Source organism: Danio aesculapii, chromosome 15 (assembly GCF_903798145.1).
Source record: "Danio aesculapii chromosome 15, fDanAes4.1, whole genome shotgun sequence".
Lineage (NCBI taxonomy): Eukaryota > Metazoa > Chordata > Actinopteri > Cypriniformes > Danionidae > Danio > Danio aesculapii.
In genome coordinates, this window is record NC_079449.1 from 17,181,073 (window position 1) to 17,202,970 (window position 21,898).

The window sequence follows — 21,898 nt, forward strand, 5'->3', positions numbered from 1 at the left end:
TCAGATAATTCCCACAGCAGTTCCAACCTTGCTGTTTACGGCTGAACGACGCATACTGGCATACCATCATCAGGATAGCTTCTCTAATGCGATATGCTTCTACAGCAGCAAGAGCTAGATCACAACTTCACCTCAAATGTAATTTTCTGTACTAGTGCTCTGACAGGATCGCAAAAGAAAGGCAATAGCGGAGACTCATAATACTACATCTCCCCGAGCGTGCCATTAAAAGGATTGTAAAATACAAGAAATATGTTTTTTATGAAGAGCCAAGCACATTTGCCAACTCTCAGTTTCATTCAGCCAATGGCCCAAAGGCGAAAAACATCCATTAAGAAGATCCATCTTGCATTCTAAATAAATAATTCCACATAACTAAGAGCTACCGTCGAGTGAGAAAAGGGGTTTGGATGAACAAAATAAAATCGGTTCTTTCAATGGCAAAGCTATATTCTCACATGGACTCAGAGTCTGTCAGGGTGGATTAAATATGCAACATTTGGCAAGAAAACCTTGGCTTCCTTCAGGAACACATCCAAGTTCACTCCTCGTTCTCCGGCATCTGTCGCAAACTTTCAATCTTTTCATGCCGGTCCCCTGAGGATGACAGGACGAGAGAGACACAAACACGAGGGCCATTTACTAGCACTTCCACATGGCCACAGAGCACATTACTATATAGCGCCCTCCTTTATTGGCAGTGCTGCTTTTGACAACTGCTGGCTGTATCCTTGATAAAATACTGCACGGAAATCATTTGCCTGAAGTGACATCTGTGCAGTTTTTTTTTTAAGATGTCTTCCAGACAAATGCAAAGAACAGATGCTCCTTTCGATAAAGACGAACAAAGAAAAATGAGGGAAATTAGAAGCTTTGGATGAAAGCTGCATTTGGGTAATCAAAGTGTTTTTTAAGTCTGTCAGCAAGGATGGATACACAGTCCCTGCGAACAAATATGCATATTTCCCTGCGACACAGTATTTAGTGGTGTGTCAAATTAACAGGAAGCATGAATACTCAGTGTGCATCACTTACACATAGCAAAAAATTACCAACTGGCTTGTTGCATCTGTCGAAATTCTAAAAATGATTATGAATACATACTTAAAATTGAGTCTAAAACACAATATTAGTAAAGTAAGGATAATAATAATAACTTCTAATAGTCTATAAATAGGGGCGATTCACTTAAGTGCGAGTTAAGTTTACTTAAGTACGCATCAATGCCGTTCTGCATGTCTGGAGACATTTATAAATATTCCTAACAAATCGAATACATATTGGAGACATACTCGTTACATAATCGCATTAAATTGCACTGCAGCAGTGTTTTTTTAGAGCATGCAAGAAGTTTGTGCACGAACAGAGAAAACTGGCACGCAAGCAAAGAAATTTGCATGCTCGCAAAATACATGAATGCGATCACGACTTGTAATACTGCGCTCATGACATTTGTCCTTGAAATAACACCATACAGTAGGTAGTTTGAAGATCTGTGTAAAAGGCCTGCCACCATAGCTGGCTAAAATCCTAGAGTAAATATGTTTTTAAGTAAAGTCAAATAAACACTTTAAAAATAACGGGTTTGATCACTTTTTAAAATAAGGCCAACTATAATCACTTTTAAAACAATGGGTTTGCTCACTATTTGAAACAAAGTCAACAACAATTGCTTTTAAATCAACAGGTAGAAGGATATCCACTCTTTAAAACATACTGTATGCTGGAATAGTTGGTGGTTCACTCTGCTGTGGCAACCCCTGATGAATAAAGGCACTAAACCAAAGTTAAACGAATGAATTTATAAATAGATAATAGATAAAATAATAGTTACGGCCATATGTATGTGCCTGTATGTTTTGCTTGTGTGAGTGCTCTCTCTCTCTCTGTCAATTCTCAGGATCGCCCACTCCTGTTTTCCATTTGTCTGTGAAGACGTCAATCTCCATTACTCCATGTGACGTCATCACCTTCGCTGCCAATCGGTAAGCGAGCTCAAAGTTTAAAGAGACGTGAGTGGGGAAGCTCGTTCTCTCTTGCTTGCCTTTTTGTGTGTGTTTTGGCTTGTGTTGTGAGTTATTATGTCGATGTGACTTTTTTTGTATATGTTTATTTGACAATCCCTGATCTCTGGGGTCAGAATTCCCCTGGGAATCAAGGAGTTTAGATGTCACGTGACATACACTTTCCAACACGGAGAAAACTGTCTAAACACACTTGTTTAGAAGTGAGCACCACGCGATGTGAGTTTATTCTGTATCTTTAGTTAGACGAGTAGTATTAGATATAGCCAGCAAAACGCTGAAGATTTTTATTTATTTTTTTGTTTATTTTCTATTAGGTAGTTTAGAGGGTACATTTAAGCTAATTTGGGGGTTTTGTTATGTTGCTTTCTTTTATTTGGCAACACTTAATTCTCGTTTCCCCAATCATAACATACATTAATTGATTTATTTTCTTTTGTAAGATTCCATCTTGCATTTTATATTTTTGCTGTTTGACTTCTTTTCACTTTTGTAAATAAATTAACTTATTTTTGCATTATTTGGTTGTCATTTTGCTATTTTGGCACCAACTCACAACAAACTGAATCACATCAAATGTTACCCCTTTTAACCTCTTTAAAAATACATCAAGAACAAGTGCAAAACTGGCAAAAAGCAAGTTTTTATGAACAAAACCCAACCAGAAGAAGGTCAAAAGTAATATGGTGCAAAATACAAAGGAGTCTATTAGACTAATGGAATATTTATAAATAACTTTTTTTTATTATCTATTTTACCCAAAACAGGGGTTCTCAAATTCTCAATTCAAAGGCTCAAATTAGAATTTTCATCAATGTCAATGGTCTAAAAAATTGGTTCTAACAAAACTTGTTTTCAGTAAACATGCGCATACATAATCAACCCTTAAAAATATATTCCTTTTCCATTTAAAAATGCATCAAGAACAAATACTAAGGTGGCAAAACAACAAGTTTTTATGAATAGAACTCAACCAGAGGAAGGTCAAAAGTAAGATGGTGTGAAATATGGCGCAGTCTAATGTGAGAAATGGCACTGTCTGTATTCCATCAGCTGCTTAAACGTTTGTTTCATTGTGTTATTTATCAATAGAACAGTGAACAGGAAAACTTTACAAATATCGCCTTACATGTCAGACTATTGCAGAAAAGACATAAAAACTAACAAGATTGCAAGTCTAACATGCATTTATCAAAGAAGTAAATCCACACGTTTAATCCTCTACAATTAAAAAAATAAAATAGAGAAGTTTCTGAAAAGCCCTAGCCTAAAACATATATGTAAAAAAAGAACACAAAATTGTATTAAAAATATAAAATAAGCCATAAGGAACACCTGAACAAAGGAGGAATAGGTCGAATATATTTTATCTCCATTCACGCATTCATTGATTTTCAACCACTTTTCCGGGGCCGGGTCGCTGAGAACCCCAGACTTCCCTCGCCCCAGACACTTCCTCCCGCTCCTCCGGGGGGATCCCGAGGCGTTCCCAGATCAGCCGAGAGATATAGTCCCTCCAGCATGTCCTGGGTCTTACCCAAGGCCTCCTCCCGGTGGGATATGCCTGGAACACCTCCCTAGGTAGGATTCCAAGAGGACTCCGAAACAGATGCCAGAGTCACCTCAGTTTACTTCTTTCAATGTAGAGGAGCAGTGGCTCTACTCTGAGCTCCTTCCGGGTGACAGAGCTCCTCACCCTGTCTATAAGGGTGCACCCTGCCACCCTGTGAAGGAAACTTATTTCAGCCGCTTGTTTCCAAGACCTTGTCCTTTTGATCACGACCCAAAGCTCATGACCATAGGTGAGAGTAGGAACGTAGATTGACCGGTAAATCGAGAGCTTTGCCTTTCGGCTCAGCTCTTTCTTTACCACAACAGACCGGTACGTCGACCGCATTACTGCTGCCGCTGGACCAATCCGCCTGTCAATCTCACGTTCCATCCTTCCCTCACTCACGAACAAAACCCCAAGATACTTGAACTCCTCCACCTGGAGTAAGGACTTTCTTCCAACCTGGAAATGGCAAGCCACCTTTTTCCGGACTTGGAGGTGCTGATTCTCATACCAGCCGTGTCAGACTCGGCAGCAAACTGACCCAGTGCATGCTAAAGGTCCATGTTCGACGAAGCCAACAGAACAACATCATCTGTGAATAACAGAAATGAAATCTTGTGGTCCCCGAATCGGACCCCCTCCAGCTCAAGGCTGCCCTTTGAAATTCTGTCGATAAAAACTATGAAGAGAATTGGTGACAAAGGGCAGCCCTACCACAGTCCAACATGCACTGGAAACAAGTTTGACTTATTGGCAGCAATGCGAACCAAACTCCTACTCTGTTCATACAGGGACGAGACAGCCCTTAAAGAGCCCATATTATACATGAAATAGGGTCATATTTAGGTTGTAAGGGTCTCCAACAACAGTCTAATATGCATGCAAGGTCAAAAAACACTTTGATGGTCTTATAATCTGCATTTATTTTTACCTCATTATCCCAGCGACTCCCATATGAATCGTTCAGCGATTCATTTGTTCCCAAACCCCTCCTCAGCGCGAAGCTAATCTGCGCTGATTGGACCGATGGCAGCCTGCTGCTATTGGTCGACAACACTGACAGGCTTCAGCGCGAGACAGAGTGAAATGCTCAGCTGCTAATCTACAATATAAAAGTAGTCACAGTGCATACACGCTTCATAGTGGATTTTGGCTGCCAGTGGGTGAATGTAAACACAGACGATGGACTAGAAAATACTGACGACTAACTATTTTATTGAGCAAAAAGTCCAAGTACTGGCGAGGAGGTCACAGTCTTCTTGCTCTTTTCACACACACACACACACACGCACACACACACACACACAGGGCCTGCGCGTCCATAGAGGACCGGCTGAATAGAGAGGGCGCGGCGCTCAGTTATATCCGCGAAAACCCGTGCGTTACACACACGAGGAGACACACACACACACACACAGAGGGCCGGCGCGTCCATAAAGAAGCGGCTGAATAGAGAGGGCGCGGCGCGGCGCTCAGTTATATCCGCGAAAACCCGTGCGTTACACACACGAGGAGACACACACACACACACAGAGGGCCGGCGCGTCCATAAAGCAGCAGCTGAATAGAGAGGGCGCGGCGCGGCGCTCAGTTATATCCGCGAAAACCCGTGCGTTACACACACGAGGAGACACAGACACACACACAGGGCCGGCGCGTCCATAGAGGAGCGGCGCTGTTATATCCGCGAATACCCGTGCGTTACACGCACGAGGAGACAATAATATTGAGCTGAAATATTTTGAAACTTGTCCGTTGCATGTGTGTAAACAGCTGACGATCCGTAATCAAAGCGGCACGCGTCGCGTTTTCAACGTGGCTTTACACGCGATATGAGAATATAAAGAGTTAACCTGATACAGCACACGCGGTTACAAGTAACAAAACACAACTAAATACATCATGTGCAAGATAGAGTAAACGAGGCAACAGTTTTAATCGCACGTACTTACACTGGTGAAATGGGGGTAGAAACTGATCCATGATGCACTGATCCATGTTCTGACAGTCTATACTGATCCTTCCTTTAACAAACTGAAGAAGTCTTCTTTGAAAGCAGATAGTTTTCAGAAGCACTCAGAACTGCTCAAGGCTGGGCTATATTGCTGATGTTTCATCTTTGATTAGACTGTCCATAATATCCATCTGCACAGCGTGACTTCATTCGACCGGTGTCTGTGTGTGTCTCTGTGTGTGTGTGTGACTTTTTTTCTGTTAGTGGGCGGGGCCGCAGGTTTCAAATCTCCCGGGTTTGCGCGCCCAACTACTTGTGTTTCGTAGCTGCGTCATCGCGAAACACCTAATGACTCGTTATCAAGGCGACTCGTTTGAAGCACTATGAGTCGACTCTTTTATAGATGAATCAATAATTTTAAACACTGTACACTTACAGATTTAAGCCTTAGCTGGATATTTCACTTCACTTAGAGCTGTGTTACACACTACATGGAAGGGCATTTTCAAAAACCCATAATATGGGCTCTTTAACAGAGCACCTCTGACCCCATACACCCAGAGCACCCTCCACAGAATGACACAAGGAACACGGTCGATTGCCTTCTCCTAGGCCACAAAACACATGTGGACCGGTTGGGCATACTCCCATGAACCCTCGAGCACCCTGGTGAGGGTACAGAGCTGGTCCAGTGTACCACGGCCTGGACGAAAAGCGCATTGTTCCTCCTGAATCCTAGGTTCAACCATCGGCCAGATCCTCCTCTCCAGTACCCTGTCATAGACTTTCCCAGGGAGGCTTTTTTATCACCACTACCTATAAAAATAGTATGGGTGATCTTGAATCAGAAAGTTAAAAAAAGTGCACAATTATTTGATCATTATATAATCATATGATTTCAGCAAGTAACATGACTTCTGTAATGGAGGACTTATGATACACATAAATGCTTTTGGTATGGTTATAGATTTCATAGGTTTAAGCGTGATTATATTAAATGTGTATATGGGTTACTTGATTCTGAATAAGCTTCATAAATTTGCATACATTTGGCATTAGTGAAATAAATGAATAGCCCACATAACAAAGTTCTCCGGAAATAAAATAAGCCCTGTGCATTAATAAAGAACACACACTTTAGACAGTTCAAAAATAATGATTAAGAAATTGAATTTAATCAATTTCACTTTATAACATTAATATTAAATACATGATTTATAATATTAATGCTGTAATATAAATATTAAACATTTGCAATGGCTCGTTGCAGTGAGGCATTTCAAGTGCTTTGAAAGGCTGAGTACAAAGCACTCAGTTCAAATAAAGTTTCTGAAAGGTTTGCTTCCTCCGTTACAACTGTACACTGTAAATTCTAACATGTTCAGTTTACTTAAAAAAAGTTTGGAAACCGATTGCCTTATTTTTGCAATATAAACTTACAAGGAAATCTTAAGTTTAGTTTATTATTGCTTTAAAGTAAGAAACCTAAAACTTCTAAAGTAAACTAACTGGTAAAAATCAAGTTAGTTTAATAGAAAATTCTAGTTAACGTACTCTTGAATATTTAGTAACCTTACTTAGGGTTTTATAGTAAGATTACTTTAATAACTCTATTTAACTAATACTGTTATACCATGTTCAGTTAACATCTTAAATGCTAGTAGTGTCAACATTGTTTTAATCCACCATTTTAAGTAAAGTCAACTAAAGAAATTACGTGCAATCGGTTTCCACATTTTCTTCAATTAAACTGAACATAAAATATAAAGTTCAACTTACAAGTAATGACATTATACAGGTCTTAAATGTAAACATTTTATTTTACAAAAAGAGCAGTTTCACAATAAACGTGATATTTTAGCATGACAATACACTTGTACACATTTTTGTAAAAACCTGTTCTAAAGAGCACTAAAGTGCTGTAACAGCAATGCAGACAAAAATATAATTAAAAAAAAGTACAACCCCCAAGCTTACTAAAATGTTTGAAAATCTCTCTCTCTCATATATATATATATATATATATATATATATATATATATATATATATATATATATATATATATATATATATATATATATATATATATAAATAAATTAAATACTTGGGGAAAAAAAGATACTTAAATTAGTGTAATGAAACATGCCATTGCCCCAGCACCTTTAAACATGGCAGCATGTAGACACTCACAGAGGAACAGATGTTTAGCTTTAAAGCTGATTTTTTTAGACTGTAAAGTTTAGATTTTCCTACAGAAAATATCACATTAGTGTTGTCAAAAGAATTGAGTTTGGTACCAGTACTGAATTTTGGTATAAATCACTACTGAAATATTAAAAACATCCATTTACCACCAATATTTGAGCGCTACTGAGCTTGTTCTTAAACACAGCTGATTGGCCACTGTGTTCACATGCACAGTCCAAACAAAGTTACACAGACACTGAACCATTTCAAAGCCATGTCGATCAGCTGATCTGTCTATAAGCTGACATATGAGCTATCTGCTGATGGATCGACTGATCGACAGTGCTTTGAAATAATCCAGTGTCTTTGTATCTTTGCACCTGGTGAACAGAGGTGAAGAATGGTAAAAACGATGAACTTCATAGCCAATCAGTCATATCTGTTGAGCATGTGAACACAATGGCCAATCAGTTCTTGCAATGTTAGCTGGAAATCGCAACTTTAAAATTTCAGTACTGATTGGTACCAAACTCAATACTTTTGACAACCCTATGAATCACAATACATTTTTTAGGTAAAAAAATGTGTTTTAAACACCAAAATGCTGCAATTCTGAATGTAACACTGCAAACAGCAACATGGCAAAAGCAAACAAACAAAACAATGTTTTTTAAAATGTTTGAAAATCCTTTAACAGAACCTTTAAACATTAAACATTAAACAGCATATAGGCACTCGCAGAAAAAAACAAAACAAAACACATTAAGCTTCCCTCCCAGCGAAAGCAACACACGTTGAGTAAATACGTTGCTTGTAGTCTTTGGGTAGTCCGAATTCAGTGCGTAAATCAAAACAAAAAAGCAGACATACTGCGTGTGGCAAAGTAGGGACATCATCCATAACCACTTTTGCTTCCAGTATAATGGCCCACATTGCATCCACATTGAGGTCCTTTAGATATCTTCACACAAGACAATCAGCAGGCCAACATCTACTGCACTGAAGTCAGAATCTACATCCACATCCTATGAAAAGAGAAAGAAAAATAAGTAAAGTTTGATATTCTAAATGACACTAATGAAGCATGTAGTGGCCAGGAGACCAAAAGCATATGTGAAAAAATTACAATTCCTTGTGCTTAATTTGGTAACACTTTAGTATAGGGACCAATTACTCTATTAACTCGTTGCTTATTAACATGACTATTTAAATCTACACACATTCACAACTTAATTAAAATCAAGCACTTTTTTTAGGATCTATTTTTTCCCCCAAGACCAACAAGCAAAGTCAGTCAAAAATATTAACTGTCCAGCAGCTGCAGGAGGCTTCACTCAGTGTCCACAGTGTACAATAAATTAACTACATTCAAATGCTTCTTGTAAGAACGCCTTGCTTTGCTACTCCTTCAATGTAGACCAATGTAATAGATTTGCTTGTACTGTTCCTGTTGTCATGATAATGGAATTTGGTACCAATCGATATTGAAATAAAAAAAAAACATCCATTTCCTGCTAATGTTTGAGCACTGTTGAGTGTCATTTCTGTTAAGCATGTGAACACAATGGCAAAACAGTGCTGTTTAAAAATGTGCTCAACAGTGCTTAATGTTTTTGAAAATTTCTGCATCAATTGGTACCAAATTCCAGTATCGTGACACCCTAGCTCCTACTCCTCTATATACCAAATATTGTTTGCTCCAACCTTAAAACATGACACTATTCTATAGGAACTTTCAATTTTTTAAATGAAAGAAACACTGTAATGTAATAACAAACTGCATTAAAAGTACCTTTTAAACATTTTCAAAAAACTAAATGCAAATGTGTGAGAGACCATTTGGTGCTACAAAATCAATATATTTTGAGGGAAAAAATTATAATAAACCGAGAACCGATTCATGAATGCACTTGGTTTTGCTAGATTTAAGCAGTCAGTCAAGTTTGCATTATTCAGCACACTGATTTCCCATTTATTAATAAATATTTATTTTAGAGAAAAGGGATGTTTTACTATGGCTTTTGGAGCAAGTGTGCAGTCATCTACAATCCCACAGCAGGTGACTTCACAGGGTTGGCTATTATATGGAGCATCTTTTGACTTTTTGGCTTTTAACACTATCTTTTTACATCTTAATCCAGCAGGTTCTTCCAACAGAAATTATATTACTCTCAATATATTACATAGCTATTACACTTATTAAAAACTTTATTTTTCAAGCTAATATTCCTTTTTTTTTCAAAACAAGTGTGTTTAAAAATTAAATAAACGCATTCATTACTTCACTGGCCTATGAAGCTAACTGACCCTGTGGCGTCACAAGTTGCTGTATTTGCAACATGGCATTGCTCTTGCTCCAAACGCCACAAACACCATTCCTCTTTCAAATACTTACATTAATTGCATTTGTTTTATTTATTTATTTTTTTATAAAATTGGAAATGACTGGAACTAGAATGACTGCTTCATTTCCAGTCTAAGAAAGCAGAAACAATAATATTACTTACAAAACACATCCAGAAAAAATCTTTAGACCCATCCCTCAAAAGTACTGAAAGACCCGGAAGAACTGCTGTACGGACAAGCATTACATCAGATGACTGTGAAAAAGTAAAGACAGACATAAGTTAGACATGCATTATAGCCCAGTGGAAACAATCAAATGCAAATTATAATTCAAAGATGATGTCCCAAAAATACCTTTGAATAAACTTGTTGCAAAATCTCATCTAGTTTTCTTCTGCAATTTCCTCCTCTTTTTGAAAATTTCAATCAAACGAGCAGTGTGTCCAATGCAGCGTTGAACTCGGATCTTAAATCTCTTCCTAATATTAGAGTGAATTCTGCAAAGATCTAATCAAAAACATTATTAGTCGTTAATAACATTCAAACACACAATTTCACAAAATTACACAAAGTTTTGAAAAGGAAACAAACCCTCTGCAGCACTTGTATCAGCTGGTGTTTCCTTTATGACTTCCTTCTGGATGTCACTGTCGTGCACAAAAACGTGAAGTGTTATTGACAGGGTTAAGCTAAATTTTTAAACAAAGAAAACAGTAATCAGAAACACATGCAATGATACAATGCAAAGCCATTTAGCAACATATGTAACATTTTAATAGTGTTTAAAAAGTTGTGCACTCTTTTCTGATGTGCAGGTGCAAAACTTACATTTCCACTGCATATCAGCTCACAAACTGGTAGTCTGAAATAAAAAAGAAAAAATTAATAAAGGGTATAACGATATTACAAACCAAATACCACTCAAAAATATGCATCACAATACTCTAATTGTGTGCTACAATACAAACAACACTGTAATTGTTCAAAAGTATTTGCCTTAAATAAGTGAAACCTTCTTTAAAAGTGAAAACATACAGGATTGGCAAAGCCCGTTTATACTTTTAAAGTTTCTTAACAGAAACTTTGCTTATAACAAAGGCTTGTTGATGCCATTGTGTGACATTGAGCTAACAAAGAGATGTTTCTGTGCTTGGTTATACGAGTCATCATAAGTTAACAGCTACCATTTCATCACTAACGTGGTCAGATTTATTTGTCATTACAGCAATACAAAAACACTCCATTGGGGTAAACGTAACGTTAACACTGGAATAATTCTCCAAAACGGCATGAAGAAAAGACAAATAACATATATTACGATTTTTACAATATACGACTTGTCTGTGTTCTTAAATCTCTCTCGCATTTTCACAAGTTTTAATTTTAGTTTCATGGGGATTGTTAGCATAAGCACCCTTTAGCATCATGTGTAAATATGTATCTGCCTTCTACGGTGACACGAATCGTAATCGCATCGAAATCCTAAATTACTAACGACACTCACGGGTCCATTTTGAGCTGAAACTGCTTTAAAATGTTGTAAACGTCCCGGCGATCGTGGAAAAAAGCGACTGGTCTGGTCATGAGCCGCTCGCCGACGGCGGACCACAGCTGATCTCCTCACCTGCTTCAGGTTACTTCTTAAATTAATCTTTTTTTAAACACGCATATTTTCGTCACAACAAGTGCCACTAAAGTTCAACGGTAACTACAGTATTTGTAATGTGGCCAAAAAGGTTTCGTTTTCTTTTCTTAAAATGTAGACCTACTGCTGCGTTAACGTTACATCTATTTGAATGGATTGCGCCACGCAGTGTTGCCAGATGTAGCTGACTGATTCCAACCCAAAACAGCTCTAAAACCCGCTGAAAAGCAAAAAACACTGCCAAAAAATCTGGAGAATATTATAACCTGTTTAGAAGTTGAGGAGCGGGGCGAGGATGTCGTGTCCTTGGGAGATCACAGCCGTTGTAAGCGTTGCAAGTACACGATCAAATTCAAAACCGCCCAATCTGGCAACACTGAGCGCGCTCTCGCTCTCTCAGTGCATCATTTGAAATGGCGCGCCCGCTCTTTAAGAGCATAACGCCCACTTTACAAATTATATCTACAAATTATTAATAGTTATTAAAAGGAACTAGGAAGCTGAAAATAGCTAATCTAGTAAAGTAGACAGTATTGCAAATAACGTGCAGAGGTCAAAACGTTTAGTGACAACATCATGGGCTAAAAACTAAGTTCACAAAACAGCAAACAATACACAAAGTGCAGGAAATAAACAGATTACTGATACTATACAAATAAAATCAAAGTAGTATTTAAAATTAAAAGTTTACCTTGAATTACTGCAGTACATCTTCTCAAAATGAAATCCTGTCCTTCAACGATTGTGCTGGGATGGGTTGTGACTCGAGATGGGGGATGGGAAATCACCACCCAGTACGCATGCGTAACAGCATGACTTAGCCCTTATAAGCAATTTTACTCAAATTACATTAGTTATGGGAACTTTATACCTTACTATGTCAGTAACACTAATACATTTCTAGTAAACTCAACAATTTGCTTAAAATTAAGTAAACACACTAGAATTTTCATAGTAGGGAATACTATTCGCTTTTACAGTGTACAATTAAACATTCAACATTGACTGTTAAAATTAATAAATCCCATTGTGCGTTTTTACAAGACTTCATTAAGTTGTATCTTTCTACACTGCAAAAAGGTTCACAGGGTTCACCACAATTCATTCATGTTGTCCCAACACAAATCACTTAAGTTAAGTTCATTGGACTGAACATAAAACAATTAAGTTGTCCCAAAAAATCTCAAGAATTGTGTTGTTTCAGCTCATTCTAATTAAATAGTTTGATCAATTATTGTTTGGGTGTACTGTAAATGCACCATTTTAGGAGTAAGCAAAAACACATGTATGTCTTTTTAAATGCACTTGACTCAATTCAATTTATTTCGAGAGAACTTCCAACCAACCACAATGGGTACCAAAGTGTTGTACATAAAAACATACATGCAAACATACAAGGAAACAAAATACATACGCTTGAGCTGCTACTCTTCACCACCTCCTCCTCCTACTCTTCAAAATATTTTTTTGTTTGATGCTTGACTTAAACATGAAGACAGATTGGGTTATAAATAGCTCCTCCCCTTTTAAAACAGTAGCTTTCATTTATATCACAGCGCTGTCTGTCTGTTTCCGATCAACACAGTTTGTCATTTATTATTTTCTTATATTTGTAAGCGTTTTTAGACAAACCCTGGATTTGAATGCTCTGTGACGTGAAACAAAACAAAAATGTCAAATACTGGAGAGCATTTGATTGGTGCGAAAATTTGATGAGAAATCTTAAGAAATCTGAAGTATGAGGTGACATCAAAAAATCTGTTACAACAAATACAAGTAACGAATGCTTATATTTTTTAAAATGTGAACTTTTACTGTTTCGTATAGCATACTAGCTTATAGACCAGGGCTGCATAAACTTTTTCATATAAAGGGCCAAAACTAAATATCATTAAGAGCCGTGGGCCAAAGGTAAATATACCAAACTGTTTTACATTAAAGTTTCCATGGGTCACTTTCTAATTTATTTCATATGATTTTAAAATAAATAGAAAACATTCATTTAAATTGTATTAACTAATGCTGTTTAACTTTTAAAAAATAATAACTTATTGCAATAAAAACTTAATCACGTTTATCAGACAGTCGAGTTCAGTGCTGAAAACATTAGTGAAGCAGAATCTACCTTTGACATGATTTGCTCACCAAAGTCTCTGCACTCTTGGGCGACAGCATGTACATTTAAATAAAATCTGATTAATTTACATCATTTAATTAAAACAATTTCAGTTAGCTTTTAACAAATAAAACAAACAAACAAAGGTTTATATTAAATTTGAATTGACAATCTCAAAACCATCCCCATCATTCTCCCTCTCTTCTCAGATGGGATGGCGAGCCAAATCAAAGGTTACCATAGGCCAACTTTGGCCCTAGTTTGGTCATCTCTGTTATAGACGCTAACCTGACCCTAACCGTAAGGCTAGCATATTGATACTAACACTTAAAAAACATTCATTCTGATTTACTGGGACTTCTAATATGCTTTGTTTGCTCTGGCAACAACAAACCAAACCAAACATTCACATCCATCGTTTTAAAGTCTTGTCAGTTTAAACTCCTGGAGGCAGCTTAGAAGACAACATTAGAAGACTAATGTTATGTTGTTTTCTTCAAGACTGCCCATAACTTTCACTTACAAGTGGAGCTACTCAAAATTTTGATCACACAATTTTCAGTGTTTCCCACAGGTTTGAAATATACTTATGGTGCTCTACCTGGATTGAAACACACCTTTTACCCACAGCACATAAAATGGTTGACTGCATGTGACAAAAATAAGGCAATAAATGATATAAAAACAGACAATATCTCTAAAAACGTATAATAATTACAATAATAAAAACTGTAGATTATTTAAATAAGGAAAATGAGTTGATTAATGATTTTTGATGGTGTGCAAATATTTTGCAGCCAGTTTAGATGTTATTTCGTCCTCCGAGTAAATAGTAAAGTTTTTCGGAATCGTTTAGATTAAAGAATTAATTATTTAATGTTTTTCCTCAATCTTGCAGCTGTGCGCAAGAGAAAGTAGGCTTAAATTAATAACAATTTTAGAAAGCGAAAGCAAAAGCAGAATCCTGTACATTTTGGAGATTTAGAAACCCGGACCGGATGCATTTTTAAGTGCCAAATTAGCACAACTCTGTGAGTCTGCAGAGCATGTGAGATTGTCTGTCGTATTGTTGACAGTGATTGTCTCGCGCACACAGAACCAGTAGTGGGAAACGGGTAAAGGAGAGATGTTTTTTCACTGGTTAATCAATCGCAGACGTTTGGCTAATGGATGGAAAAAAAGTAAAGGGATGAAAATAATAGTAAAAAAAAAATCACCATTAAATATAGTTAATATCTATGTGTTTGTGTGGGAAGCACTGATTTTGCATCCGAAAAGCAAGTCTTTATCTCTTAACTAACTGCTAGCTAGTCAAATATTAAAAGTTCTAGAGAGAAAAACTGGGCTTATATTGCAATACTTTACCATTTTTCTTTATAAATCCTTTTTTTGTACATTAAATAGATGACTGTTTTGCTCTCTCTTCACCAATCTCTCATCTATTATCTCGCTATCATTATTATGAAGTTTTAAATATGGATATTTTTCTTACACAAACACATCACTTAGCCGCAGAAGGCCTCTATTAACCTCCCAGAGCAGTGTGGAGCATTATAATGATGGATGGATGCACATTTTAGGCTTTCAAATCTCAAATCTAATTCGCTGCCATTATAAAGCTTAGAAAAGAATTGTTTTAATAAAATTCATGATTGTATTTGTCTGGAAGAAGAAAGTCACATACACCCATGATAACCTGAGGATGAGTAATTCATAAGGTCATTTTCATTTTTTGGGATAAATATGCCTTTTAATTTGTCCAGGAATATATTTAGCAGCAAACCTAAATAACACTCCGAGCATAGCCAAGAGAAAAGTTTGGCTTTCGATTTCTGTTTACTATGGGCATTAAATTCTCACTATTACCAAGTGGCTTTTTACCTGCCTGTTTTTAAAACATTGGATGTTTATTAGTACTTAATAAGTACATATTCTGCATGATCTTAATCTACATCCATAATTAGGTCTGGATGATATTGTAAAAAAAAATAAAAAATCAACATTGCAAATATTTTTCTGCGACTCATATTGCAAAATTGAGTATAATTTAGGGCTGCACAATATATTGTTTCAGCATCGAAATCGCAATGTGCACATTCGCAATAGTCATATCGCAGGACATGCAATATTTAGTCTGAAATGTATTTGAGAATTTTTATCTCGTTTCTAGTCCAAAAATCAAAATGTCAAAGTGAAAACGTATCAGATTATTTTACTCAACCCATTGGCAGATTATTTTACTTGTTTCAAGTTTAATGAAATATTTACTTATTATTTCAAACTAAATATTTTACTTGATTTAAGAATTTTTTATTATTTGGACTAGAAACGGGACAAAAACTAATTTCTAGTCCAAAGTAAGAAAAGCATTTTTCTGCATTGTGATTATTCAATTTCTGTACCTAAATAATATTAGACTCTCCAGAAAAAACAACAACATTTAATTCAACCATTTAAACTTTCCAGTGAAACTGCATTCATATATATATATATATATATATATATATATATATATATATATATATATATATATATATAAAAAGATATATACATAGATATATACATAGATATATACAAGATTGTGCAGCCCTAATATAATTTCACCAGATGACATAAATAGCTCTTTTTATAATGAATTTATGAGTTTAGAGTAATTGGGATGATTCTGTAGGATAGTGCATCCGCATAGAATATAATAAAGCAATCACAAGCATTGATACGGTAGAGCAAAAAAGCAAATGAAGTAAACAGTGTTTTCTGGGAGTCTAGCAATGTTCAGGCACAAACTGAACATGTAAAAAATTAATAAATAAACATTGTATAGTCTTCATCCTATACATTCAGAAATACAACTCACCTTTCTTTAAGTTAGAAATATTAAAATGTCCTGTGCCTGAATGCTTTAAACTGGCTTGAAATGCTCACACAGGTCTTAAAAACACATGCAAATAATAAACTGTATGGTGACTTTATGGTTAAACTTTGTAATTTAAACCAGAAATCACATTTTGTTCTGTGGCTCTTCGTCAAATGTAATCACAACTCAATATTGCATATAATGCAATGTGAATATTACGGAAATAATTAAAAGTCATCAGGAATGACAAAGAAAGCATTCTTACAGGACTCCCAGAGTTCATCAAGATTCTTTGGATTCATCTTCAATGCCTCCTCCTTCATCTAACCCCAGACATAATCGATAATGTTCATGTCTGATGACTGGGCTGGCCAATCCTGGAGCACCTTGACCTACTTTGCTCTCAGGAACGTTGATGTGGAGGCTGAAGTATGAGGAGCACTATCCTGCTGAAGAATTTTCCCTCTCTTGTGGTTTGTAATGTAATGGCCAGCACAAATGTCTTGATACCTCAGGCTGTTGATTATGCCATCCACTCTGCAGATCTCTCGCATGCCCCCATACTAAATGTAACCCCAAACCATGATTTTTCCATCACTAAACTTAACTGATTTCAATGAGAATCTTGGGTCCATGCAGGTTCCAATAAATCTTCTGCCATTTTTGTGATTATTAGGATGCAGTTCAACAGATGATTCATTAGAAAAATCTATCTTTTGCCTCTTTTCCGAATGATCCACTAGAAGTCAAGTTATTATTTGTTGCTCTTACAACTGGGATCAACGACAAGAGTCAGCTAGTGTATTATCCAGCCCTATCCTTAATCCTTCCCAATACCTAAACCCAACTACTACCTTAATAACTACTTAATAAGCTGCAAATTGGAAGTTTATTGAGCTAAAAGTCATAGTTTGTGATTTATTAATAGCGAGAATTGTAGCTTAAAAGAAACTTCGACTGAAAGTTTTTCCTCCGTTCTAAATACACTCTGAAAGTTACAGGAATTTGCATTACTTTGCACTCGAAGGCGAACGGGGATATTTGAAGTTGGTCAAGAAATGCATTAATTTGCTTCAATCCCTCAACCAGACCTCCAGACATTTCCCAATTTCACAATCAGTGACTGCTTGCCTGCATTCAGAATTGTGACTGACGCTTATTTAAAACTCAACTATTGTCCTCAGTATTGGCTTTTCTCTGAGGAGGAAATAGGATTCCAAAGTCTCAGATCCACAATGAGAGCAGTCACTTTGCTTTGGTTCCGGAAGCCAAATTTATTGTTCATGCATGCGTGTCATTTTCATTGCCTGAAGGTCTTTTCAATGCCAAGCCTCCGCAACATTTCCTGCGCATCACGCTCATTGCCTTGCCAAGCAGCGAGCCGCACAAATTACACAATGATATTAATAATAAATTTTAATTAATGACACTTTCAAAGTGTACAAGAACTCATTTGTTGAACTCCATATACTCCGCAACTTAATAATGAACCTACAACTGTTAATCAAAAGAGGGAACGCATTAAAGAGTCAGCAATTCACAAGAGCGAAGCAAACAAAACAAGTTATTAGTCACTGCTCCTTCCATCAATCACAAAGGCACCTTGATATTTATCAAACAGGCACTGAGAGGAGCCCTCAAAGCTGTTCTGAGAGAATTATTTTAATGACACGCATTAGTTAGGAGAAACTTCTGCCACTTGAATAGTGTTCCTGCCATTAAATGATAACACTGAATGCTATGGACTGCTTCTGCATTCGGTCTGTTCTGTGTAATAATTCTCTCTGCCGAGTGCCAGACCCTGCTGAGATGATTATTAGGACTGCCAGCAGTAGGGGAACTACACAAAATCCAATCTAAAACTAAAATAAGTCAATCAGAGATCCCTTTTTAAATTACTGCTGATATTAAGACTGGACTACTTTCTTTTGACATTTCATTTAAAGTAGATGAGTGGGGAGGGGGTGTTTAAAACATGAAAAAAAAGCATGGCTCTATGACATTAATATAACCTGAAAGGAGCATGACAGATCTCTTGAATAAAAGCACCGCACCTCGTCTTTCACATCACTTCACCATCGCACTTTGGAAGTGGATGGTGAACACGTAGAAAAGGTTTTTCTGATGACCCGTCAGTCAAAAAAGAAAACTTCAGAGAAGCATAGCTGTTAAGAAGAAGTCCGCTGGCAGGATTGATAATCTCATCGAGAGCTTGTTGTTTAATGGCAATATTGGCAGGTCTTCTGTTCTCTAAACAGACAAATATTGATTGATTGAGGATGAAAGTGCAGTTTGATGGCAAGTTGTGAGCAGACTAGAATTTCATTATTAAAAAGATCTCATGCTGTGTGGTGATGTCTCCGTCTTGGTCGAGCACGCTTTCAAAGTGGGCATGAAATTAACATTTGGGATCTTGTTGGATTGATTCATTCATGCATATTAGGGCTACATGACAATGGAAAAAATGATATTACAATATGACTGAAGAGTTTGTTAAGGAGTCCATCTAGAAAATAAAAATAATATAAAAAGTTTCCCCCACAGTCCAAAGAGGTGCGCTATAGGTGAATTGGGTAAGCTTAATTGTCCATAGTGTATATGTGTGAATGAGAATGTATGGGTGTTGCCCAGTGATGGGTTGCAGCTGGAAGGGCATCCGCTGCGTAAAACATATGCTGGATAAGTTGGCGGTTTATTCCGCTGTGGCAACCCCTGATTAATAAAGGGACTAAGCTGAAAAAAAAATGAATGAATGAATAATTAATTAGGGCTCAATTATTTTACAAAGACTCGAATATGTGAATTTTAAAATGACAAATAAAACTACATTTAAAACATTATTTATTCTTTCTTTCTACTTAATTCAAAGTGATTTTTCACATTTTCTTTGTAATTGTTTGGGTGACTTTTTTATTCAAAGTATTTCTATATTTTTATACAGTTTTATTACTGTAATTTATATATTTTAAAGAGTGTAATTTTATAGTGAAGAAATTGCTGTAAATAAAATATTAGTGTAAATAAATTAAGTAAATACATAAATACATTTAAATTTTGAAATTTCAATTTTACTTCACAAGCTTTTCGTCAATTAATATTCAAAATAAAATCATCAAAAGAAAAGTCTGAAGAAATTCCAATAGGACTATAATGCATTTTAATTAAATTAAAGGGCACCTACGATGCAAAATCAACTTTTGGAAGCTGTTTGGATAGAACTGTGTTTATGTATAGTGCGTCCACTGTCATAATGGAGTGATATAAATACAACAAATGTCTTTTTTAATCCTCAAGTTAGGATCCAAATCCCAGCCCCCAGCCACACCGCAACATGACGTAGGTGTACGATTTTCCCTGCCCACCAAATTGATTGACAAACACATATTAGCATGTCTTTATCGTAATGCAAACACGTCCACAGAACAAGATTTGCAAAGAAACTGTTCCAACTCTCTGTGATCAAACTGCACCTCAAGAATGAGTTTTACAAGTTTAAAGTTTTTTTAAATCAGTGCATGTTTGTAACAAAAAAATGACAGAATAATCACTTTTTAGTACATAACTGCTGGAATCACCACAGCCAGACAGTGTCAGCACAATTATATATGAGGATATATTAGGATATACAATATACAAGGAAACAAACACACAACCCGGTTTGGAATCCTGGTTTGTGGATGTTAAATCTGTTTTATTTGTACAGTAGCATAATGGATACAGCAGTGTATCTTGTATCCGGTCACGTTTGCCGCAAGTAGACGTGCAAAAACAGTGCACAAGTTAAATGTGTGTTTGTGTGTGTGTGTGTGTGTGTGTACTGCAAACTTTGTGATGGCATTCGTGTGCGAATTAATGCGAGTTAATATCCGGAAAATTCTGGAACAACTTTACCGGCAAATTAAAACACAGGCAAGCATGTTCCCAAATTTTTGCAGAAAAGACCTTTCACACATCCACTCCAAAATACCGGTAAATTCTGACATCATTAATCAGAAATGACCTCTAAATGGCTGCACTTGTATTTGTAAGCATAGAAGGGGTTGGGCTTTTGTTGATGGTTTCACTTTTATTTAAAGCTTTAGCATTCATGCAGCTGCTTTGTCCGAAAGACATGCAAAGGCAGGAGCGAACCACAGCTAAATGTTTACACATTTGACTACACTACAAATTCAGTGGACGGATAAGTATTGTGAACAACTTTGAAGAAAACATATGGAGGAACACTTTCGCAGATGTTCGAGATGTACATTACGTGTGCGTGCTGGCGCTCACTGGGGCACTTCTTCACATGCATACGCGTCAAGCAACTGAAGCAGAGCTTGAAAGTGAATAAACAGTTTATCATAAGCATTTTATCCATAATTTTATACACAGTTGGCATTCAGAAGGAACATAGAAATGTTATCTGACTAACATCTAGCAGCTAAATGTGGTTGGAAAAATATTCAAAGGCTTTTATTTTCATAAACAGCGCGGATGTGAATGTGTCTGAATGTTCTGACTGGCTGAAGTAGACGTCTCACGTCAGGACATTCTAAACATAAACGCGCTCTTTCCAGCAATTTACCTTCTGTGTTCACACAGAGCAGCATTCCGGCAATTTACCAGTAATGTTACAACTTCTCTTGCAGGAAAATTGCTGAAACTAATTTACCGGTATTTTCAAAAAGAGCCTGTTCACACATGATTCTTTTTTTCGGAAAATTGCCGGTAATTTTTCGTCAAGTTCTATGTGTGAACGGGGCTCGTCACTTGTGCTGTTTATCTGATGCAGAGGCAGACAAATATGTGGGAAAAGTGGGCAAGGAGAACACGCTTATTTGCATTTAAGTGAAGTTTAATATCTTAAACTAATTTCGAGAGGAGTACGTGCTCATGATTAACCCAGCTGGCTTATATTAGCTAATCACAACCCTCCAATCAAAGCATCATAAGTTCCTATATATAAATCTTCTTTTCTCTTTGCAACTATCTTCGTCTTGAAGTAACCCCCCGCCTTCCCCTCCTTCCACCTTTATCCAGTATAGGTGGCCAGCAGGGATTCCATCGGCTCTAGCTCCTTGCCATAGCATCCAGCATTTCCGGGTGGAGCCGGCACGCGTCCTCAGGGGTTTCCCGGGATCCCCCGGTTTTTCCTCAAAGCCAAATAGGCTCTCAAGTCTGTTCTACTAGACATCTCGCTCTAAGGGAGTTCATCTTGGCCTTAGCTGCGG

General features: G+C 36.8%; 1 protein-coding gene and 1 long non-coding RNA gene across 3 annotated transcripts in view; both read right to left on the reverse strand.

Moving 5' to 3' along the window:
- The window catches only part of b3glcta (beta 3-glucosyltransferase a), a 161,180-nt gene that overhangs the window by 131,168 nt on the left and 8,114 nt on the right, over positions 1 to 21,898 (reverse strand). The window lies entirely within an intron of this gene.
- Positions 7,644 to 11,683, reverse strand: LOC130242003 (uncharacterized). Of its 2 annotated transcripts, XR_008838930.1 has the most exons (6): positions 11,572 to 11,683; positions 10,896 to 10,929; positions 10,659 to 10,714; positions 10,422 to 10,574; positions 10,229 to 10,321; positions 7,644 to 8,746 (listed from the first exon to the last, which is right to left on the reverse strand). It is a non-coding gene; the product is annotated as an uncharacterized LOC130242003 (long non-coding RNA). The 2 variants fall into 2 exon arrangements; XR_008838931.1 differs by lacking the exon at positions 11,572 to 11,683 and having other exon boundaries at positions 10,896 to 10,958.